Source organism: Colobus angolensis, unplaced genomic scaffold, assembly GCF_000951035.1.
Source record: "Colobus angolensis palliatus isolate OR3802 unplaced genomic scaffold, Cang.pa_1.0 Scaffold11, whole genome shotgun sequence".
Classification (NCBI taxonomy): domain Eukaryota; kingdom Metazoa; phylum Chordata; class Mammalia; order Primates; family Cercopithecidae; genus Colobus; species Colobus angolensis.
In genome coordinates this window covers 18700392-18725887 of record NW_012112030.1, presented here as the reverse complement: position 1 = coordinate 18725887, position 25496 = coordinate 18700392, and the positions used below count along the sequence as shown (strand labels likewise).

The 25496-nt window shown below is 37.3% G+C and overlaps 1 long non-coding RNA gene across 1 annotated transcript in view; it reads right to left on the bottom strand.

Annotated features, from left to right (window-relative positions):
• Window positions 1-20826, bottom strand: part of LOC105521170 — a 76246-nt gene extending 55420 nt beyond the window's left edge. The window contains exons 1-2 of the long non-coding RNA XR_001003232.1: window positions 20665-20826; window positions 19281-19282 (exon numbers count right to left, since the gene is read on the bottom strand). This is a non-coding gene — a long non-coding RNA (uncharacterized LOC105521170). The remainder of the gene's footprint in view (window positions 1-19280; window positions 19283-20664) is intronic.
• Window positions 20827-25496: the final 4670 nt, after the last annotated feature.

The window sequence follows — 25496 nt, the reverse complement described above, 5'->3', positions numbered from 1 at the left end:
AAAAAAAAAAAAAAAACCTACCACAAACCATGTGGCTTGAAAATAATAGAAATTACTTATCTTGCAGTTGTAAAACCCAGGAGTTCAAAATCAATTTCGGTTCCTTCTGGAAACTCTGAGGGAGAATCTTGCCAGCTACATTAGTCCGTTTTCACACTGCTATAAAGATACTGCCCAAGACTGGGTCATTTGTAAACAAAGGAGCTTTAATTGACTCACAATTCTGCATGGCTGGGGAGGCCTCAGGAAACTTACAATCATGGCAGAAGGTGAAGGGGAAACAAATGATATGGACAGTGGGCAGGGAAATACTGGGTAGAAGAGGGAGGATCCCTGACAAAGGCTCCACCCTCAAGCCTGGAAACCGTTGCCCTAAATGAGAACAATTACCCCTGTTTTCTAACCCGAATGTTGCTTTTTCCAAAACCACCCTGGCCCACCACACCCTGACATCCTGTACCCATAAAAATCACAAACTCCACTGGCAGAGGAGCAGAGCAGCGTGGCAGAGAAGAACAGAAGAGAAGAAGTGTCTGAACATCTAAGAGGCAACTGGATGGTCAGAAAGAATTTGCCTCTCTCTGGGAAAGATGATCTTACCACTCCATCCTCTTTCCAGCTCCCCATCCCACTGAGAGCCACCTCCATCATTCAAAACCTCCACATTCACCATCCTTCAAGTCCATGTGACCTGATTCTTCCTGGGCATCAGACAAAGACCCAAGTACCAAAAGGGTAGGGTGTAAAGGGTTGTTACCCTGACTCTCCACTGAGCTGGTTAACACTTAGCTGTCGTGGACAGCAACTGCTAAAAGAGCATTAATTGTAATACATCCCTGAACGCTACAATGGGGCTGAAGCCTAGAAGCCCTCACCCTGGTCCTACCACCCACTTGCTTGTATGTTCCCCCTCCTGCAAGGGGTTTGAACGCGGAGGCCAAGTAAGCAAGCCACACCCCTGTTGTAAGTTCCGCAAAGGGGTCCAGGGTCCTCTCCCATCTCACAAGGACCTTCTTCATATGGCAGCAGGAGAAAGAAGTGCAAGCAGGTGAAATGCCAGACACTTATAAAACCACCACATCTCATGAGAACTCATTCACTATCAGGAGAACAGCATGGGGGAAACTGCCCCCATGATCCAATCTAAACACGTGGGGATTACAATTTGAGATGAGACTTGGGTGAGGACACAGCCAAACCATATCACCAGCAACTGATGTTCTTTGGCCAATAGATGCATGACTCTAATCTTTGTCTCTGCCTTCACATGGCCTTGTTTCTTGTGTTTCTGTGGCTTCTTCTCTGTTTCTGATAAAGACACCCATCACTGGATTTAGGGCCCAGCCTAATTCAGGATGATCTCTTCTCAAGATCCTTAACAATTACATTTGCAAAATCCCTTATTCCAAATAGGGTTACAGTGTGACGTTTCTGGTAGATGCACCATTTGGCGGATGGCAGAACACCATTCAATCCACTAAGTACCTCAAAACAAGTAACTGACAGTTCAGAGTAGACTAGCTTAGAATAGAGCAAAATAGAATATGAAGAAGAAAATCAGTGGAACTTAGACAAAACAAAATGAGGGGTTTAGCATAGACCTGAATGGAGACCTACCTCTTAGAAATACTAGATTAAGTGTTTTCATCACTTATTTAAAAAAGAGAAATTAGAGACTGATATTTAAAATTTACTATCACAGGCAATTTGCCAAATACCATTTGTAATACACCTTATAAAGTTCATTTTTAGTCATTTTCAACAAATCATTTTTTATCTTCCAAATTACGCAGCTTTCCCCAGTCCTAGCAGAGACAGTTGTAAAATAAATAATAACAAGAATGTGGTGCCCACAGTCAGAACTAGGCTGGCAGAATAATTCAGGAAAAACCTGCCTAGACTTCTAAGTTTGCTACACGCTACCCGAGGGCATTTTGGAAATAGCCCGAGGTCTCCTATAATCTAGTGATTTTAACTTGCATCTTTCAGAATCTATTACTTGCCAGGTTCTAAACAGGAGGGTTTTTAATATTGTATATAACTCTCACAGCCACACTATAATGGAGGTGTTATCTATATTTTATAAATGACAACATCAGGATACGAACCTAGGTATTTCTAACAACTAAATTCATCTTAATCCTTCCTTCAAGGTTGAAGAGTATATTTTGAACACGGAAACCACCTCCAGTTAAGCAGACCCATTTTCCTTCTTTGTATCTTTGCAACATGTAGCACAGTGCTAGACATTTCCTATGCTTTGTATAAATGGGCGATGACTTGTTGAGTGGAAAGCGAAACATCCTGCGACAAACCTGGGCTGAAGAACTAGGCTGAATCCAATTCATTATATAGTACTAAGAAACTAGTTATCCACTTCTGCAAATGTCTGGGAAGTTCAATTAGATAGAATGATGAAATTTTCACAGTAAATACCTACAGTCTGGTCAGACAACCTACAAGGGCTAAAACTTCTGACTCAGAAAAGTATCTTTTCCTAAAAATGCAAAGGAAGTAACAAGAAGACAGCTGTGTTGATTCAGTTTAAGTAACAAGGCCATGCTGTTTCGAATACCATTTAAAGGTAGACCATATGAAACTCAGTATTTATACATTGCAATGCAGATTTTGTGGTTATTAAAAAAAAGTACCATGATTCTTTGTTAGAATTTAACAGATTAGTCTCCACCCATCCATCAAAATAATGATTTAAATGAACTCTTGGTTATTCAAAGGCAATTTACCCCATTTACCTAGACCCTTTGCTTCTCCTGCTTATTAATCATAATGATAACTATGAATTCCTGGTCAAAGGGTAGAAGGGACATGGGGATATAAATGAACCTCAAGCGAAACAATGTAGATACGTATTAGCAGTTAATATGAAAGTTTGCTAGAGAAAAAAAAATTGCTGCCACAAAATAAAACATTAATCAAAAGTTTATTTTGTTTTGTTTTGTTTTTCAATTTCCAAGTGGTCTATATCTGTGATCTTCCTGTCCCGCAATACTCAATACTCTACCATATAAAGAATTAGAAGAGCAGGATGGGCACAATGGCTTATGCCTGTAATCTCAGCACTTTGGGAGGCTGAGGTGGGAGGATCAGGTAAGCCCACTTCGAGACCAGGCTGGGCAACATGGTGAAACCCCATCTCTACAAAAAAATTAGCCAGGCATGGTGGCACATGCCTGTAGTCCCAGCTACTCAGGAGGCTGAGGTGAGAGGATCCCTTGAGGCCGGGAAGTAGAGGTTGCAGTGAGCCATACCTGTGCCAGTGCACTTCATCCTAGATGAAAGAGTGAGACACTGTCTCAAAAAAAAAAAAAAAATTAGAAGAGCAATTCATTTTTGCTCTTATTAACCACATTGATGAGTAACATCAGGGACTTCATTATTATGTATGTCTCAAAATGTTGAAAGTCTGTGATAAAATCTAAAGAATATGTTCTATCCTGTTTTAGCTGCAAAAGTACAATTCTGAAATGATAAAATTATTCTGTGGAAGAATGGTTAAGAGTTTTGCCTCCTATAATTTACCATGAACCCAACTGATTGTATTTCTAAAGCAAGGATTGCTAGAATTTAGAAAGATTTGGTGCAGATTTTGATTATATTCATTTTTATATGTTTGTAGTGGAGCTTCGAGGGAATTGGAAGAGAATAACATTAGCAGCAGGGAGTTGTGAAGCTGTGTCGTCCACCAGCATGACTAAGGGGTCTTTGGTTCTCATGGCCAGTGGAAGAGGTGAGAGAGGTGGAAGTGGGTGCAAGCACACCATAATGGGAAAGGAGGAGATGGAGCCTAGTGCCAAGAACTAGCCCATGTCGCTTGAAAACCAATTCTTTGATCCTCTTGAGTTGTCACCAACACCTGATATATGCTCATTCACTCATTCATTCAGCAAGTAGTTACTGCCTCCATAGTCTATACTTGTATTTGGACACTTTCCAGTTGTTGAGGCTTGTAGTCATAAAAACATGGTAAAATCAACACAAGTAAGGGCATGTTGAATAACACTAGGGACATTGCGGATATTTATCAATGGTAGCTTAGTTAAATTATCTTCAATCTATACAGTTGAATACTATAAAGCCTTTGATACAGAAGGGCTGGGCTCCCAGCTAAACCCCACCCTTAAGCCCGGAACTGTAGCCCTAAGTGAAAACCACTGATCCCATTTTTCTGCCCATATGTTGCCTTTTTGGCCTGCTATGCCCCTATCCTGTGCCTATAAAAAGACTTCAGCTGGCAGAGCAACACAAGCAACTGAGCATCAGGGATAAAAGCAGCTGGACATCAGGAATACAAGCTGCTGAGTGGCGAGGATTCAAGCGGCTGAGTAGCAAGCAGAGAAGCAGAGTGTCAGAGACTGGATAGACACAGCTAACTTCAGTTGGTGTGGCTTCAGGGAAAGATCATCTTCCTGCACCATCCCCTTTCCAACTCCCCATCCTGCTGAGAGCCACTTCCATCACCCAGTTAAACCCTTCACATACACCACCCTTCAATTTGTTTGTGTGATCTGATTCTTCCTGGATGCCATACAAGGACCTTGGTGCCAAGACAGCAGGGGCTGCTACCATAACCCTCCACTGAGCTGGCTGGCACTTGGCCAACCTCGGACAGCAGAGCTGAAAGAGCATTGGTTGTAACACATTTAGATGTTGCTGTGGGGCCTACACAGAGCCTGCTCCTGCCAAAGAGGAGTGACTGGCCAGTTCCAGCGTTCACTTGCTCTGGTTCCTGCACTCACTTGCTCACTCGCTCCCTCTTGTGAGGAATGGCCAGCAGCAGGCTGAGTGAAATAAGCCACTCCAGTTCCTGCCCACGAAGGCGGTCTACGTCAAGGGAACAATCTTGTCTCACTTTTAAAGGATACAATAAAAGATATCTCATAAAGAAAAATTTATGACATATTATAAATTTTTATAATTTTATAATAATTTATAAAAAGTATAAAAGTAAAACATACTTTAAAAAAGAAAATATAATATATAAGTACATAGATTTTTAAATACTGAAGAAGACATACTTAAAATTCCAACAATGTTTACCCTTGGAGTGGTAGAATTACAGAGACGTTTTGCATTCTAAACATTTGTGACAGGCAGAATAAGGCCCCCCAACCACCAAGATGTCCATGCCCTAATCCCCAAATTTTATAAATATGTTACTTTACATGGCAAAAGGGACTTTGTAGATGTTATTAAGTATCTTAAGATGGGCAGTTTATCTTGGACTGTCTGGGTGGGCCCAATGTCATCATAAGGATCTTTGTAAGAGGAAGGCACAAGGGTCAAAGTCAGAAAAGAAGATGTGAGGTCAGAGGCAGACATCAGAGTGAGAGCCTCTCGAGACTGAAAAAGATGAGGAACAAATTCTCTCCTAGGGCCTCTGGTTGGAACACTGCCTTGATTTCAGTTTCATAGGACTTATTTTGGACTTCTGATATCCAAAACTGTAAGATAATACGCTAGTGTTGTTTTAAGCCACTATGTTTGTGGCAGTTGTTACAGCAGCAACAGGAACCATTACAGCATTCCACATGAACTTTATATGTTTTAAGAAAGCATCAATAATTTTTAAATGTATATCCTAAGTGACTTTATTTTCATTCGTCCTGTTACGACCAAGGTAGGTAGGGTTTATAGTACTTCCCAAGAAGCTAATCAGAAAGCCTTTAAAACACCCAGATCTCTAAACCCCTCCGCTGGAACTATGGTGTGAACTAGGTCTTCAGTCAGATGCCTCCACAGCACATGTCCCTTGTGGCACACTCAACTCTTTCATAATAGTATAATAGTATTGTATTAAATGAAAGGCCACCAAAAGAAACAGAAGTCTTGGCCTGAATATTAAAGCAATCACCAAGTACTTTGTATGCTATTTCACGGTATGCCTCTGCCCACACCCCACCCATTCAGCCCGCTCCCAGTTTCATTGAGTTCTGGTAAGTACTTTAATAGCATTTTTCTACCATTGTAACTGTCAGGTTTTTGTTGTTCTGTTTTGTTTTGATAGGGGAAGGACTTTTTATAAGTCCAAGTATCTTTTGCTTTGCAATTAGATATCTTTGCCTAATTCATGTTGCCTGCATTTTTAGATTTCTATCTAATACAAACTATTAACCCATAAACCAATACTAGACACAAATTCCAGGTATTTATAACAGGTAGAATTGTGTCTTTAAGGAGTTGACAATCTTTTCAAAACCCCCAAAAAAAGACGCATGGTGCTTTGAAGTATGGTAGAGATAAGCACACAGTCCAGTTCCTAATCGCAATCCTAGGAGATCTGAGAAGGGACACTGGAGAAAGTGATAACCAAGCTGTACAACCAACAGAGCCTGGGAAGTACCGATCGATCTAACTGGATAAAAGACAGTTGGAACAATTCTCACATTTCTGCTGTCACCAATAATAACACAACTAACATTGGCTCAGAAACTCACAGTTGAAGAAGCATGTCTCAAATACGGTGGACGTTAAGTGAGACCCCATCTCTTGTTGTTTTCCCTATCGAACCCTTATGAGAAAGAGCAGATAAGTTAAATGAGCTGCCCAAGAAAATACACATGTAGCTAAGTAAATATATTCCATCAGCAAATTCCCCATTGTCAAGCTACTTCCTAAGGAAAGAGACACAACTTAAATGTATCATTAGAAACTAAAGTATGACTTAAAAACAAATATGTGTCTCTTAAAAAAATCACCAAAAAATGGTATTCAGTTTCTTGCCAATAAACACCATAGCCATCTGATGAAACTATCTAAAAATGAGCAGTAGAAGACTAGATTCGGTAATATTAAATTTAATTAATACTAAATTGTAACCGCTTTCCCAATGAAAGCTAAAATCAAAATGACAAAAAATTTGAAGCTAAATTATGTTCAACAATTATCTTGAATCAGATGCTGTTACTGCCGCCTCCAATTTTCACTGATTGCCAATTCCAAGAAAAAAAAAGATAATGTTTTAAGTTGTGAGAATTTTTAATTTAATGAAACACAAAAGCATGATCTCCAAAACCAAGTCATAAGTTATTTGGGATAATATTTTAATATAATATCTATATGGAACTATTTCAATATCAGTTTCAGTTGAGAATTCCAACTACTTTCAAATTCTAAAGTGAGGGACAAGACCAGCATGCAATAAAGACGGCCAAAAACCTGTTTGCAACTCTTAGCCTTTTACTTATAACATAGTTATGTTAAGAAAAACTATTCAAAATTTGGAAATGCAGCAAAAAGATGACTGTGTGCTCTTTCAAAGTCATGCAGAAACATGGCCTATTGATACCACCTGTGGGTTACCTGATGCTCGAAGTAGAAGTCAGCAAGCTTTTTCTGCAAAGGGTCTTATAGTAAATATTTGAGACTTTGCAAGATATGGTCTCTATCTCAACTACTCTGTGGTTGCGGTGTGAAACAGCTATATGCAATACATCAAAGAATGGGAGTGGCTGTGTTCCAATAAAACTTTATTTGCAAAAATAGGCCTGGTTTCGTTCAGCCTGTAGCCTATAGTTTGCCTACGCTTCCTCTAGAGAAAGATACCTTTCTTCTTTACCGTAGCTTGGTGCCCGGAATCTGTGACATATTAGATACCCAGTTGAAGATGATTAACAAATTACAAATTATTTTTGTTCGGTAGAGATGAAAATAATTTCTGCCGGATAGAAAAAAATATGCCAAAGGATACCATTTCATTGCTCCATAAGACATTAGCCAGTTTTGTATCTAACTTTTGTATCTTGTTTCAGCATTCTTTCTTTCACCAACCTTATTATACTTACATACTTCGGTATCTCTTATCCTCAATTGAACCATCCCTCATTTTCATCACTCAGTTATGAGTAACATAAATCTTTGGCATGTGCTCACTGCATATTTGTATGAGAATTAGGCTTTTAACATTTTTGAAAAGTGTATTTTGACAGGTATAAAAGGGTAAAGTAGGAACCTGGAGAAGGATTTCTTTGAAGAAAGCTAGCTTGTGAGTCATACCATGCACCTCCTTGGGAAAGGTGCCTAAGTTTGCTCCTCCCCTCAAGCCTAAGGAATAGGCTTCATAGGATCCCTTAGAGTTTTGATGTGTGTCTCTGACAGCATGGGGGGATACTCTGGGATGTAAACTCTAAAGGGTGAGTGACTGTAGCTTGCTGGTGGCTCCACTGTTGGAATAAAGAGAGTGAGTGGCACTACGGGTGCCCTATCCATTCAAGACTTGTCAGCAATAAATGCTTGAGTATTTCCTGCTTTCCACACGTGGGCTATGCAAGGGGAGCTATCTTGGAGTTGTCTCAGAGTCTGCTAAAGCAAGTTGTCTGGAGGCACAGGGCACCACTATATACCTAGGGGCTAAGAAAGGAGTTAGCAAGGAGCCAGCCAGAGTCAAGGGTTTGGGAGGGGAGAGGGTGATTCCCAAAGAACTCACAAAAAGCATTCTAAGAGAAAGAAGCTCAGATGCTGTTGACACTACCAATAATCGTATGTCAAGTAAACCGTTTCTGCTGCCTTTGGCTACTCATTTTCCTGCTGCAATTCTAAGAGAGTCCAGAAATCAGCTTAGTGAGTGGAATAGAAGCTCTAGGCAGAAACAGAAAAGAAACTGACCATGCTATTCTAACTACAGGAAGCCAACTCTCAGACACAAAGTGTGATAGAAGGAAATTTCAATAAAATTACACATTTTGATTATGACGCTGAACTGACAGTATCAATTACTAAACTGAGAATACAGTGATCAGAACAACTTTTATGAACAACAGTGACCAGAAAGAATGTCACTTGTCCTAGAGAGCAGGTTTGCCAGGCAATGAGGCAAAGGAATTGAGAGGTTTTCTGATGACATCCACTTGCCCCAGTACTTCTGAAATATATTAATTAGCCCAAGGAGGAAGTGAGAGGGGAAGGTGAAAATCTAGCTTTTCTCTGGGAAAAAAATAACAAATACTCAAGATTTCCTCATTTAGAAGGCACTTAGCTACACCTGGGGATCAGGAAGAGAAAATTTTGCCTATATAATAAACCAATAGGGAAAAGGAACAATTGGAAAACAAAATATGCTTAGAGTGATGCATTTGTGTTGAAGATTTCATCTGAGTATTTTTCTTCACTAAAGAAAGTTCTCAACCATATTAATTTGTATGATCACTCACGCTGCTCCTACAAATTCATTTGAAACCTAAATTCATGATTTTTAAAGTACATGTTCATCTGAAAGGCCATTTTACAACTTTTAGATTTGCTTTATTTTCTAGTAAGTGATAGATACAGAGCAATGGTTCTCAACTAAGGGAGATTTTGCCACACAGGGGACACTTGGCAATATCGGGAGATATTATTAGTTGGCATAACTGTAGTGGTACTATGGGCACATAGTGTGTAGAGGCCAGGGATGCTGCTAAATACCCTAAAATGGACAGCTCAGCCCTCCACAACTAAGCCGTATCTGGCACACAATGTCAATAGTGCCAAAGTCGAAAAGTCTGAATATAAACTGATCTTCCAGGGAGGGTTTGTTTAGTTGTTTTGAGGCATAGAAACAAGATACAGCCATACCCTCCTGTTAGTTGTAAATTACAATATAAGCTAAAGTAAAATTTTAGAGTCTTAACATTTTTAGTCTAAATCTAATTTTTAAATTTTTATTTCAGGCTAGGTTTCATTTAAGGTGTATGCTTATATCCTCAGTCTTTTGTTAAACAAATATGTTACAAACGTCCCATTGTTTATCTGGATCTAATCCTTAGTTTTCTTTATCTGCCCCATTTTTATCCCCTACTGTTCTGAGAATTTATATGCTGCCAACTGCATAAATGCTTTTCACATGTTCATCACATGCTTATTTTTCAAGCAACTTCTCAGAGAAGATGTTCCCGTACAGATACTCTCCTTTCCACTGTTTACTGCCATTCTACATAAATAACAGATTGCAGTAGTGATATCACTGGATCTGGTAGGGGGGAAAAACACCAATAATAATGTTTTTCTTTTCAGTCAATCTATTAGCAGTATGTGTGCCTTTCCCATGAGCCATTTTTGCTAACCATTATCAGAGCTACTCACCATCAAAATCATCTTTGCATTTAAAAATAACCCTCTTTCCTTCAGCATGTTGGCTGTCATTTATTAGGTTGGCAACCTGATTTTTGCTTTTGATATACGGATTTTGCCTTATGCTTTCCTGTGTTTGTGATAGAGTAAAACTCATTCCGGTCTCTGGGATGTCACCACATTCTCTCATTTCATAGAATTGAGAATGAACAATAGCAGTGATACAGAGAGACATAGACAGACCTAGACATAGACGTAGACATAGACATAGATGTAGACATAGACATGGACATAAATATAGATATAGATCTTAGAAAATCTCTCAGATTTTAATTCCAGAATTTCAAATCCCCTTTATTTTAAAACCGAAGTGTATATGAGAGAGAATAATTCCATTTTTTTCTGACTTAATTCAAGACATAAAATCATGGATATCCAAGAAGCCAGTAGAGCTTATTTTTATAAACCTTTATCTATTTCTTGGAATCTAAATGCCGTAGGGCTGAGTGGGCCTCTTACTTGAAAAGATTCATGTTCCCTTCTAGAGAGAAGGCCATATGGTCCAATTCTGCTGAGCAGCATAAGTAATTGCTTAAGACAAGACTTGCCTTTAAGGTCAACTAGACAATGTCTAGCGTTAACTTCCTTTTTTTTTTTTTTTTTGAGGCTGGTGGGTAGACAGCCATGAACGCCTTTTTTTCTCTCCTCACACTTGTGCTGACCAACCTTCTTCCTCTCTCCTTCCTCCTACCTTCCCTCTGGTTGCTGTAATACTTATTTTATTTATTAGTTAGCTTATTTTAACTTTGAGTTGCATTTATTCAATATTCATTCGAGTTAGTTTTGTATTCTGTTGAATGATTTTTACCCCGACCTCCAAGTGTGTGGAGGGTGCTGCTGTTCATAGTGGACAGGGTTTGGTCCCTTAGAGAGAGCAATAAATCTGAGACGAATAGCAAGAAACAGACACAGATAATGAAACACTCCACTCACCCAGGATTCATCAACTGCTTCTATTTCTGCTGTTGGCATATGCCTTGCTACTCATCCGCTATAGATTGCAAAGCAAGACGTTGCATTTCTATACTCCAGTTTTTCTTAACATTTAGAGATTTTGAGTCTTGTGTAGAAGGAACACAGTTTAATTAAATCATTTGTATCTAGTCTCATATGTTGTATGTGAAATCTCTCTCACCCTTCCAACTCCTATTTTCTGTTCAGTTACTTATGATTGATTAGTGCTCGCTTGCCTCTTTATTTATAGGCATTGGCTTTCCATTTAATATTTCTTAGTGCACTTATTTTTTTTTAACTGCTGCTGCTCTGATTTTTTGGCATACACACTAGTGCCTTCTGGACTGTGCTAAGCTTTGACAAGACTGAAGAGGAGGCCCGACTGAATTTGTCTAGTACAGCTAGCACTCCACTCAAAATAACTTTTCCTTTAAAAAATCTATTTTTACTGGTTCAAGCCTCATCTAATCTTTCAATCATAAGGTTGAGCCTTGCATTTTATTTTAAAGTACAAGGGGTAACATTTAAGACATTAATAAATAGAAAAAAAAATCATTTTTAATTCTGTACATTTAACATAGATTAATTTGATAAAATTAAATCTGTTGTTTGACTCTACTGAGCTAATCAGCTTTGTAGGCCAAAAATATCAAACACTTGGCCTTTTCCAGTAAAATATCTCATAGTGAAATCTCTTTTCCCTTTGCCAATTCTTGAACTCCATACATGACATGGAGCACTATTTCCAATCGTAAATGAATAATCATGTAAGAAACGATCTAGTTTGTCATAAGACGGCTTACACTAGAACTTACTCTAACACAATTGCCCGTCCAGTGTGCCTGTCTACGACCGATGCTAAATTAGCACCATCTGAGTGATTTGCTTTTTTAGGGAAATGGAATTAACAAAGGAAATTGAAATTATTAAAAGATATGAAGGAAAATTTTTTAATTGGTCCAAGTTTGCCTGTGGCTGACTGGACCACTTCATCATCTCCTGATGGGATCTGAATTCATTATGTTTCCTAAGACTGTGGAAAATTAATAAGAGGAAATGGGAAGTGGCAAAACTAAACTAATTCAAGAAAAATAACTGATTATCTGTAGCTTCCCATGACTGTGGAAAGATTACAACTATTGATTCAAAAGACAAAATAAGTTTATTTTATTTACTTTCGAGTAGATAATAAATGTACCCAGTTATAAATTAAAACATTAAAAACATTGCAGTAAAAGGCCTCACTCCCACTCCTGCTTTTATCTGCCCTGTTCACCACCTGCCACCTCCAAAGGTAACCAATTTTATTAGTTTCTTGTATATCTGTTCAGAGTTTCTTTATGCAATTATAATCAAATGTAAATATATATTCATATTCTTCCTATTTATATTCACATTCTTCCCACTGTCTTATACAAAATATAGACTATGATATATACTCTTTCAGATCTTTTTTGTTTTTACCACCCAATAGAAGGGAAAAGCTTTCCATCTCAGTATATAGGGAACTTCTTTTTCTTTTTTAGAGCTACTTTGTATTACATTGCAGGGAAGAGACCACCATTTATTTAATCAGTCTTCTATTGATGGACATTTAGGTTATTATCAACCTTTTGCATTACAAACAAGATTACAACAAATAAGCTTTCATATAACTCATTCTTTCTGTGTGAAGTTTTATCTATAGAATAAATTTCATGAGCAAAATTTCTGGGTCCAAGGGAAAATACATTTATAATTTTGATTGGTAACACCAAATTGTATTTTATAGTTATTGTGCCATTTTAAACTGATAAGTAAAAAAAAAAAAAAAATGCTTTTCAGTTTAATTTGCATTTATCTTATTCTGAATGAGTTTGAACATTTTTTATGCCTTAAAGGCTGAGTTGTATTTCCTTTCCTGTAAAGAGTCTGTTTATATTATTTATCCACTTTAAGAAAACACATCTAGTCTTTTTCTTATCACCTCTAGGATCTCTGCAAATATTAGGGAGATTAATTTTTTAATTCATAATAAAAATTACAAGAGTTGCAAATCTTATTGTAAATTTTCAGTTGAATTTTCCCCAATGTGTTATTCATCTTTTAATTTGCTTATGATAGTTTTCATTCCACAGAAGTTTTTGATATATACATATATAATTTGATTATACATATATAATCAAAAACTGTATAAACTATATATAACTATATATAAACTATATATATATTAAACTATATAAACTATATAGATATAGTTTTAATGTGGTCAAATTTATTAGTTTCTTCTTTTATGATTTCTGAATTCTTGATCACATTAGAAATGCTTCCCTACTCCAAAGCTAAAAAGTAATTCACCCATTTTTCTCTTCTACTGTATTACTTTTATGGTTTCATATATTACATTTATACCTTTAATACATTTGAAGTTTTTCACAATATACTATACGAGCTATGGATTAAACTTTTTTCCCAGTAAACTGTTTTATCATCCCAATATCGATATTGTTTAGTGAAACTTACTCCATCTCCTCCCCATTGATTAGAGATCCACATAAATGTTTTAAAAAACAAATAAATGTATTTGTAAGATTCAGTCAATAAAAGCCTAGTTTGTAGCTATGTGCTTCAATCATATTACCATACATCATGCTTTCAATTCTCTCTTCCTTGAAACATAGATAAAAATGAACATTTTTTTAAAGTTAATTTTGGCCTAGTCTATAGGATATAAAGGGAATTACTAAATACATAGAAATATTTTATTTATTTATTTATTTTTAGAGACAGGGTCTTGCTCTGTCACCCAGACTGGAGTGCAGTGGCACAGGCGTAGCTCACTGCAGCCTCAAATTCCTGAGCTCAAGCAATATCCCACCTCAGCCTCTGAGTAGCTGGGACTACAGGCACGAGCCACCAAGCCCAGCAAAAGTTTTATGTTTTGTAGAGATGAGGCATCACTATGCTGTCCAAGCTGGTCTCTAACTCCTGGCTCCAAGTAATCCTCCCACCTCAGCCTCCCAAAGCACTGGGATCACAAGCGTGAGCCACACGGCCCAGCCAGAATACTTCTTTATTGTTACCTGGCAATAGCTTTTAAGAGGATCATTCTAACGAACATATGATTAGAGATGACTATTTTAAAATATGTAATAACAGTAGACAGCCATTAAGTGCCCACTAATCACCAGATAATTGATCATGCAATTTTGTATATTTTGTCACTTAATTCTCACAATAACCTCACAAAGTTTATTATATCCATTGTGCAATCAAAAAACAACTTAGGCTCAGTAAGTACCTAACAGAATCAAGATTTTAACTTAGGTCTGGCTTTCCTGCAAACCCACATTCTCTACTGATACTCATTCTCTCTCTCTTTCTGTCTTGTCCTCTCTTGCTCTCTTCCTCTCTCTCTCTCTGTCTGTGTGTCTATACAGACAAACATAACATATGTATATACACACACACACACGTAAGTATAAATACATATATTTATTTTATATATGGTTTATATATATATATTCCATAGGCAAACTATAATTTAAAAAAATACTTATTGAGTGTCTGTATGTGCTAGGCATTATGTTAAGCACTTTGCATATTTAACTCAATTGATCCTCTTTTTTCGCTTGTTTGTTTTTTGAGACAGAGTTTTGCTCTTGTTGCCCAGGCTGGAGTGCAATGGCACAGTCTCGGCTGACTGCAACCTCTGTCTCGTGGGTTCAAGCAATTCTCGTGCCTTAGCCTCCCAAGTAGCTTGGATTACAGGCGTACGCCACCATGCCCGACTAATTTTTTATGTTTAGTAGAGACGGGATTTTACCCTGTTGGTCAGGCTGGTTTGGAACTCCTGACCTCAGGTGATCTACCCACCTCGGCCTTTTTTTTTTTTTTTTCTTTTGAGACAGTGCCTTACTCTGTCACTCAGTCTGGAGTGCAGTGATGAGATCTTGGCTCATTGCAGCCTTGACCTTCTGGGTTCAAGCCATCCTCCCACCTCAGCCTCCCAAGAAGCTAGGACTGAAGCTGTGTACCACCATGCCCAGCTAATTTTGTTTTTATTTTTTGTAGAGACAAGGTCTCACTATGTGGCCAAGGCTGGTCTAGAACTTCTGGACTCAAGTGATCCTGCCGCTTCAACCTCCCAAAGTGCTCAGATTACAGGAGTGAGCCACCGTACCTGGCATGATCCTCATTTACAAAAAAAAAAAGAAAAAAGAAAAATTCTATTAACCTCATTTCCCAGATGGGAAACTGAGCAAAGAAAGGATAATTTTCCCAAAGTCATACAAGTAATAACAGGTGGTATCAGAATTTGAACCCAGATGACATAGCTCAGTACCCTTGCCCTTGCAGTACTTTATTACTCTATGTCATTGTGCACATGGTTGGCAATAAACACCATTAATGTGTTAAAGTAGATCCAGTATGAATGAATCTTCAATTAACCAAAATGCTCAGAGACTGGGGCCAATAGACTGATCTCTCAAGTGTTGCATGGATATTCCACTCTTCCTACAAACTCTTTTATTTTTAGCATCTTGACCTAATAAACACAGAACACAGAAAATAATCTGGTCTTCCTTTATGATGAGATATCCTATGGTGCGATGTGCTTCTTTCACACTGCATGCCTTATCAAAACATCCCAGTTACCCTATAAATATATACACTTACTATGTACACACAAAAAATTTTTAAAAATTAAAAGTAAATTCAAAATAAATAAATAAATATCCTATGGAAAGATCAGGTCATCCTTAAAGCTGTACTACAACTATTCATCTGTTTCCTCTTCTCCAGGGCTTTCTCAACCAACTCCCTCTTTCTGCCAACCTCTCAGCAACTGCCTCCACTATGCTCCAGCCTGAGTTTGAATACACCTCTGTAACCAATTTCCCTGCTTCTCCCTCACACCCTTTCTCACCTCCACTTCCATCCTCAATTTCACTTAAAGGTACTGTCTTATTCATACCTATGTCCAGACACAAGCTTGGCAAACGAGTCATCACATGTAAGTGTTTCATTCAATAACACCTTAAATGATTTCCCATTTCCCTTTCTACACATCAGCCCATCTCCTAGAATGAGTCATTTTCTTCTTCCTACCAGCTCCTAACCCCACCCCTTAGCCAGATGTGTCCTATAATCAGATTATTCTATGCTTCAAAATTATCCTTCCCTAAAATACTTAGACCCTTAGTGCTCTGACCTCAGCCAAATAGCCAAATAGCTCTGAGGAAAAGAAAATCAACTGAAACTATTAGTGAACACTCAACAGCCCAAAGTGTTGGCTCTCCAAATGAAATATAATTTTAAAAAAGACAAAGCTAAACCAAAGAAATAAATGGCTAATAAAGCATTGTGGGTATTTTGGTAGAGGAGGAAGACATTTTCCTGAGGCTCCTTACTATCTCCTGCACAAGTACCTTTCTTCACATGCGTATTAAGAATATAGGTGTATATAAGAAATTTAACAAAAAGCAAACTAAGCTCTAGACCATATTTTAAATATGCAGGTTTTATTTGCTTTTGCTGCATCCCTCGTTTTCCTGTTATCCTCTTTCTATTTTAAAGCCAAGTTCAGAAAGTTTTTAATAAATTGAGGGTTCAGATTACAATCAATTTTGGGTATAAGTATTCATCATCCAATCTCACTGCTTCCTTTTTAGCTTATGAAACCCTGCTGAGAGTTTTACCAATCTACATAGGCTGAGTTGTGGCTAATTACATTTTTGTCTTCGTTTATACCATAGGAAGAGCTGAAAATATCATTAATTCCTGAACATAAGAATTTTTATAGCATATTAAATCACTGTTGCAATCCATTTGATTCACCATATTAACAAACTAAAAAATAAAAACCATATGGTCTTCTCAATATATTCAGAAAAGCATTGACAAATCCTACGTACATTCCTGATATATATATATTAAAAAAAAACTTTCAGCAAACTAGGAATAAAATAGAACTGTCTAAACCCGATAACAGGCATCTACAAAAAAACCTACAGCTAACATCATACTTAATGGTTATATTCATTTTTTAGGGCTGCCATATTACAATACATCAGACTGGGTGGCTTAAACAACAAAAGTTAATTTTCTCACAGTTCTGAAGGCTGAAAGTCCAAGATCAGGGTCCAAGATTACGGCTGGTTTCATTCTGAGGCTTCTCTCTGTGACTTGCAGATGGCTCTCTTCTCTGTCTTCACATTGTCTTTCTTCTGCACTTACACATACCTAGCTCCTAATGTCTTCTTATAAAGACCCCAGTTACATTGGATTAGGGCTCACCCATGTCTTAATTTTACCTTATTTGCATTCTTAAGAGCTCTCTCTACAAATAGGCACATCTTAAGGTACTGGGGTTAGGACTTAAATACGTGAATTTGGTGAAAAGGAACAAAACTCATCCCATAACAATGGTGAAAGACAATGCTTTCCCGTAAGGTTAGGACAAGGCAAGAATGTTTGCTCTCACTACTTTATTCAACATTGTACTAGAGGTTCTAGTCATTTCCGTAAGGCAGGAAAAAATAAATAGAAGATATTTAAATAGGAAAGGAAAATTCAATTGAATGTATATATACAGCCAATGAACAATCAAAAAATACAATTTAGGATTGTACTTTTAAAATACAAAAATACAATTTTGAAACTTAAAAAATACAATTTATACCAGTATCAAAAGCCATGAAATACTTAGGGATAAATCTCATACAATTTCTGTAAGATCTGTCCAATGAAAATAAGAAAACATTGCTAAGGGAACTTAAAGAAAACCCAAATAAATGGCTATATATAAATTTTTCATTGATTAGAGACCAATATTGTCAGGATGTCAACTCCTCTTAAATTAATCTATAGATTCAAGTCAATCCCAGTGAAAATTCAGCTGGCTTTTCTGTAGAAACTGACAAACTTGATCCCATTCTGAAAATGCAAAGTGCCTAGAGTAGCCAAAATAAATTGAAAAGGAAGAACAAAGTTGACTAAATAACTTTGATTTCAAAACATAAAAACAAAGCTGTTTTTATTTACTAAAGATACTTAAATAGACCAATGAAACAGAACAAAAAACCATGATTACTTCTACCCATATGTGGACAACTGATTTTTGAGAAATATGCAAAGGCAATTCAGTGAAGACAAGATAGTCTTTCAACAAATGGTACCATTTTCAACAAATAGAACATTAAAAGAAATAAATTTTAATTCAAATCTCATACCATATACAAAAATAAACTCAAAATGAATTATAGACCTAAATGTAAAATCAAAAACCATAAACCTTCTTTAAAAAAATGAAAATCTTTGTGACTTTGGATTAGGCAAAGATTTCTTAGATACCAAAAATATATATAGATATGACTATCCATAAAAAATTAATAAACTAGAGTTTATCAAAATTAGAAATGCACGCACCTCAAAAACATTGTTTAAACAATTAAAAGACAAGCCACAGCCTGGAGGAAAACACTGTAAATCCCATTGCCAACAAAAGACTTGTATCCAAAGAACTCTCAAAACTCCATTTTTTAAAAATACAATTTAAAAATGGTCAAAAGACCGAAGTAAATCCACATATATATGGTCATCTGACCTTTGACAAAGATGCTAATAACACACAATGAAGAGAGAATAGTGTCTTCAACAAATGGGTTTGGGGAAATGGAATAGCCATATGCAAAGGAATGAAATCACACCCTCATCTAACACCATACACAGAAATCAACCTCAGACTGCATTAAAGACAAATGTAAGACAAGAGATCATAAAACTTAGAAGAAAATGAAGGGAAAAGTTTTATAATATTGGTCTTGACAATGGTTTCATGAATATGACATCAAAAGCACAGGCAACAAAAACAAAAATAAACAAGTGGGACTGCATCATACTAAACAGCTTCTGTACAGCAAAGGAAATAATCAACAAAGTGAAAAGGCAACCTGTGGACAAGGGGTTAATATTCAGACTATATAAGAAATGCCTACAACTCAATGGTAAAAACAAGATAACATTTAAAAATCCAATTTAAAAATGGAACTTGAATAGACATCTCCAAAGAAGACATACAAATGGCCAGCAGGTATATGAAAAAACACTCAACATCACTGCTAATGGGAAGGTGAAATGGTACAGTTGCATACATCCATGTAAAGGTTTGTGCATGGATGTTCATACAGCTTTAATTATCATGGCCATAAGCTGGAAACAACTCAAATTCCCACTAATAGGTGAATAGATAAATTGTGGTATATCCAGACAATGGAATACTATTCAGCAATACAAAGGAATGAATTATTGATACAGATGACATAAATGAATCTCAAAATAATTATGCTAAGTTAAAGAAATCATAACCACAAAAAGAGCATACTGTATCACTCCACTTAAAGAAGGCTCTATAAAATGCAAATTAACCTATAGTGGCAGAAAGCAGATCAGTGGTTGCCTAAAGGGGTCAGAGGAAGGAATTACTAAGGGGAAACTTTTAGAAGTAATGGAATGTTCTATGGTGAAGATTTCACAGGTGCATAAATATAACTAATCAAATTGCATGCACTACATATGTGCAGTTTATTGTATGCCAATCACACCTCAGTAATGAAAAAAAAATTCACAGGGAACACCTCACTCTCCAAATATTTCCCAAATTCTAATTTTCACCAAAATTCACTCTGCCTTTGCTTTTGCTGTTCTCAGGTTAGGAAGCTCTCTCTCCTTTCCTACACTTATTCCTGTCATCCCACCTGTCTATTAAAGTTCTTCTTGCTCCCCAAAGTCTGAGTCAAGCTCAAGGAAAATGCCATCTCCTTCAAAAAGCCCTTCCGACTATTCCATGTCTACATGAGTTGCTCCTGTCCTTAAAATCTCACCTGGTTATTTCATTTTGTCTTTGTAATCCATATAACTTTTCTTTTTGAGACAGGGTCTGGCTCTGTTTTCCAGGCTGGAGTGCTGTAGCTTGATCTCAGCTCACTGTAAACTCCACCTCACAGGCTCAAGCGATCCTCCAGCCTCAGCCTCCCGAGTAGCTGGGACTACAAACATGCCACCACACTTGGCTGATTTTTATCTTTTTTGTAGAGAAGGGATCTCTCTGTGTTGCCCAGGATGGCAACTGAGCTCAAGGGATCCAACTTCTCAGAGTGCTGGGATTACAGTCATGAGCCACCATGCCAGGCCCAGTTAATTTTTATGTACTCATCATACCCATCACACTGAAGGTTCCTTGAGAGAGAGGCTGTTACTTTTTTGTTGTTGCCAATTCTACCTACAGCCTAGCAGAGCTTTTGGTCATGGAAGTACTCTGTAACTGCTTCAAGGGTGAATAGCCCCACAGAAGGAAGAAACAGAAAACAACAAATTCCATTCCCTCAGCTCAAGTTTTCCTCTGAAAGGCAACCTCTATTCTAATACTCCAGTTCGTGCAGATGTGCTGAACAGCACTCATGTGTTATCTACACAAGGAGCTCATTTTAAACATGTCTCCCTGGAGATAACCTCTTAACCCAGCGGAACGATTCTTGTGGTAGACGTTTAAGACATTCTGGCAGGCTGGTGGGGAAAATAGCACTAAGAAAAATAAGACCTTACAATGCCCTCGCATGATCCTGAACTGGAAGTCCGCTCTAAGAACAGTGGTACAGGGAGTGATCTCTCACTAGCTGAGTCAATAGATTTTTTCCAAGTTCCTCAGTGATCCCTAGAGAGTAGCTATGAGACTTGAAGAATCTGACGTGTTGCCTCCTGTGTTACCTGAAAATAAGAGATTTTTGTAGCAATTTTTTTAATAGATGAGAAAACTGAGGGACAAAGGGATCCAGAAGTCACAATAATTTAGAGGCAAAACAGATGTTAAATATTCTAACTCTCCTGAGCCCAGGCCAGAATCTCTTACAGAGTTTTTTTTAGAAAATGTTTCTTTACTATTTTATTAAACACTGGAAAAATATTTGACATCCTACCAAAGTTTTTGTGTTTTAAAAAAGCAATACTAATAGTTTGGGGACACAGATTGTTTATTTGGATATAATAGAGAGTACAATCATATTTTCACCAGTGTGTTAGTTTAAGAGCTATTTATTTTTTTTAATAGGCTGATCTAACCTAATTCAAAAGAAACAGAATGTGTGTTTAATGTAGCAGCAACTAAATAGGCTTCGCAGACTGTGGGAAAGACCTTTGAGGTTGAAGTTAAGAAATGTTAACTTCTTGACCACTCATAATCCCTGAGAGTATAACAAAATATGTACATTTTTTGCTAGATTGTAAAACTCATGAATGTAAAGATCTCTATTTCCTGATTTAGCCTCATTCATTCATTTATCATATACTCTTTGTGTGTTTGATACATGAAAGACTGTTTTGCACCTGGGACATAATGACAACTGAAGTCCCCTTCTCTCACTGAACTTACATCCTAGTAGGAGAAGATAACCAATCAATATACATAGCAGAGAGTGATAAATGCTCTTCAGAGATTTAAACTAGGGTGTTGTAATTGAGAGTTATCAGATGGTCACTAGTTGGGTGATCAGGAAAGCTCTGTTTGAAGAAGTAACATCTAAGATAAGAACTGAATGACAAGGAGAAACCAGTCATGCCATGAGCCAAAAATGCACCTTCTAGACAAAAGTAACGGACTGCTAAGGCACAGAGGAGGCTGGCATGTTCTAGGAAAATAAATACAGTGTAGCTACAGCCTGGATGTGGAACAGATGAGCAATGGACAATGAGGAACAAGAGGTACACAGGAGCCAAGTGAGGAGGGATTTGTAAGAAAGAGTAAGGCGCTCAGATTTTATTCCAAGTGTAACAGGAAGTCAGTGGAGGGTTTGGTCATTAGAGTTGCATGACCTGATGTATCATTTTTAATGATCCCTCTGGCTACTACCTGGAAAATGGGCTATCGGGGAGGCAAGAGTAGAGGGAAGGAGATCAGTTAGGATAATATCACAGTAGCCCAGGAAAGAATGAATAGGGACTTGGACTAGTGCAATAGTAGCAGCATTAAAGAGAAATGGATAAAATCAAGATATGTTTTATAGGTAGAACTCACTATGCGATTGGAAGGATTCAAGAATAATGCCTAGAGTTTTAGCCTGACTGACATTTACTATGACTTAATATGTGTTTTTTAAAAATCATTGTTTAAATTTTAATTTACTTAACCTCATTAGACCTAGAATTTTAGATACTTTATGATCCAATATCTTACAAAAGATAACACCAAATCCATGCCAGTAGTTAAGAAACTTGTTAGACTAGTTAGTGAGAGTTGATATTATAACATGGATTTCCTTGACTTCCCATCCACTGCTCTTTTAGTGACACTATGCTAAATAGAACAAAGCCATAGGAAGTATTATTCCTACTGCCTAAGAGCAACATGACAAGATCAGCCATGCTGTAATGAACAGTCCCTTTCCCCAAGTGTACATGGAGAGCCAGACACAAGCTAGAGGGTCCACACCTCCACCGGACATATCTAATCAATCATAAGACTTGTTCATTTCATCTCGTAAACAATATTTCTAAACCCTAGTCCAAACTCCCAGTTCTTCCATTTCATTCCCACCAACATGCAGGCTAATTTTTGTCTCTTCCAGTCCATTCCCACCAACATGCAGGCTAATTTTTGTTTTAAGTTTTCTCAGGTCATTTAGAAGTGTATGTTCCTTCCTGCTCAGGGAGACATATGCTAACCTCTCTGAAACCTCGCCCCTTGCCAACCCACTCTTTTTTACTTGGGCCTATTTAATTCACATTCTGCTTTTGAAGCATTGCTCAAATTTTGCTTCCTCAAAGACATATATTTTTTGTCACCACTACCCCCAACCAGGTCGGATATGTCTGTTATTTATAGATCACTATTAATTTTTATAGAACACAAATTGTGCAATTGGCATTTAATATCCATCTTTCCTGGTAGTTGAATGTCTGTCACCTCTGCTAGAATGTAAGCTCAATGACAATTTGTACCATATTTGTCTTGTTTACCTCCATGTCTGCAATTTCTATAAACTGTCTGATATGTCATAGGTAATTAATGAATATTAATGAATTAAATAAATTAATGTATATGTTCTTTTTGGCTATAGACAAGAGATATCTCATGTATAGTTTATATTACTAAAAACTTCTATAAATGCTAATTACACACAAACAGGAATGTCACATTTGACAGGAAACTAAATAATTGAAAGATAATAAAATGCTTAACCTCCACAGAAGGGGAAACCATGAACAAGAAACAGGGAAAACTTGGGTGAGTTCGAATTTAACCAAAATTACCTGAACATTTACACAAGTATTTACTTTTGCTTTTAGACACATTATCTCACAAATGCTTCCCAACCTAAAATAGCTCACTCCATCACCCACGGCAACCCCTCTCTATCCAACAACTCTGCTTTATTTGTCTTCACAGTACTTAATTCTGACACACTCTTATATTAACCATTTACTATTGTCTGTCTTTATCTCTATAATATAAGCTCCACAAGGGCAGGGACTTTATATGATTTAAAACTATATCCCCACTAGAATCTGACACATGATTGGTGCAAAATAAATATTTGTTGAATGAAGGAGTAATATTCGGTTATCTGAACAACCAAGCAAAATAGAGATTATTTCCGTTCACAGTTGACAAAACTGATTGTCTAAAAACATGAATTACTACTTGCTCAAAATTGTGCAATTTGTAAGTGATCAAGCCCTGATTCAAACTCAGGGTTTTATGGTCCCCAGTACAGGTCCCTGCCACAGAGTAGAACACGTACTACCTAAAAAGGCCTAAAGCAGAAGGAGAATCATTTACTAATTCAGAATGAGTTTACTCATTCAGAGATTTCTGATTGGAAGGCCCAGATATGTGTGAAATACTTGCACAAAGTTTTTAGCCTTCACTGAGAGGCTGAGTCTGGACAGTCAACCAGCAAGACATCGCTTCTTGGTATCATAAACAGATTTGATGGTGAAGGAGAAGAGTCCATTGGAAACTTGGGTTGAGACGATGGAACTAGAGATTGGGGAGGAAATAGGAAATAGTCAAGGAAAAGGCTTCAAAGAAACATGATGCCTTATGAATATCCCACCAATACCTGACCTATTCCCTGAGATACTGCCCCAGTCTTTGACACTATTATTTCTCACCTGGGAAGAATTTTCTAGAAACTGTGCCCAGAACAACCTGCATCAGAAACAGAAGTGATGAATGACAAACTTTGGGGTGGAACTCGTAAATATACCTTGTTAACAAGCACCTTGGCTGATTTTTGTGCATATGAAAGTTTGATCACCACTAACTTAAAAATTAGGATCATTACCATGTTTACATGATACCTAGACATGTTAAAGAGCATAAAAGACAGTGTCCATGTAAATACTCCCAGCCCAGGGCCAATGTGGTTTAGAAAAAAAAATTATTGAACAGGTATATCTGGTTATAATTTTTGTTTCTGCACAGCTAAATACAATCAAGGTAGTACTCTCTGAAATGTTTGCTTTGATTGTTTTCCTCTTCAGTCATCGTGAAATTTCCTACAGAAACATTCAGTAGAAATAAATCTTCAAATAACCATGAGCTGATTATCTACAGTGTTAATGGTAACAAATAAATCTGTGAGCACACTAATTAGTAAGTAATTGGAAAAATTTTATCTTTAATTTTTGTGCCTTCTTTGTTTTTTTCCATTTGATTTTGTGGTTTACTGGGGATGCTGGGTGACATTCCTGGGCAGGGTCTTCACACTAACTCTACAGAATTATATGTGAAAGCAACAGTACTCACGGAGTTTCTGCGAGAACTGAGTGCAATAGAAAAAGTACCCAGCCCATTGCCTTTGAGCACTGTAGAAACTCAACAAATGCGAACTGTGAAGACTGTATTTCAATTTCTAATAGACACGTGCATGTCCACATAAAAATGAGAGAAGGCAAATCTTTTGAGGTTTCTATTTTCATTCTTACAAATATATTTCAAACTAAATATATTATATTACATGATATTTGGGCTAAATATAAATATAATTAAATGTATTCTCACAAGTCTATTCTTTTTTTTTTTTTTTTTTTTTTTGAGACAGAGTCTTACTCTGTCTCAGCCAGGCTGGAGCGCAATGGCGTGATCTCAGCTCACTGCAGCCTCTACCCACCACGTTCAAGTGATTCTCCTGTCTCAGCCTCCCGAGTAGCTGGGACTACAGGCATGTGCCACCACACCCGGCTAATTTTGTATTTTTAGTAAAATAGAGTTTCACCATGTTGGCCAGGCTAGTCTCGAACTCCTGACCCCAGGTGATCCACCCACCTCGGCCACCCAAAGTGCTGCGATTACAGGCATGAGCCACCTCACCCGGCCTCACAAATACATTCTAAACTAGTTTATAGTCTCAATCGTTTACCACTCCATTCCTCTCCTT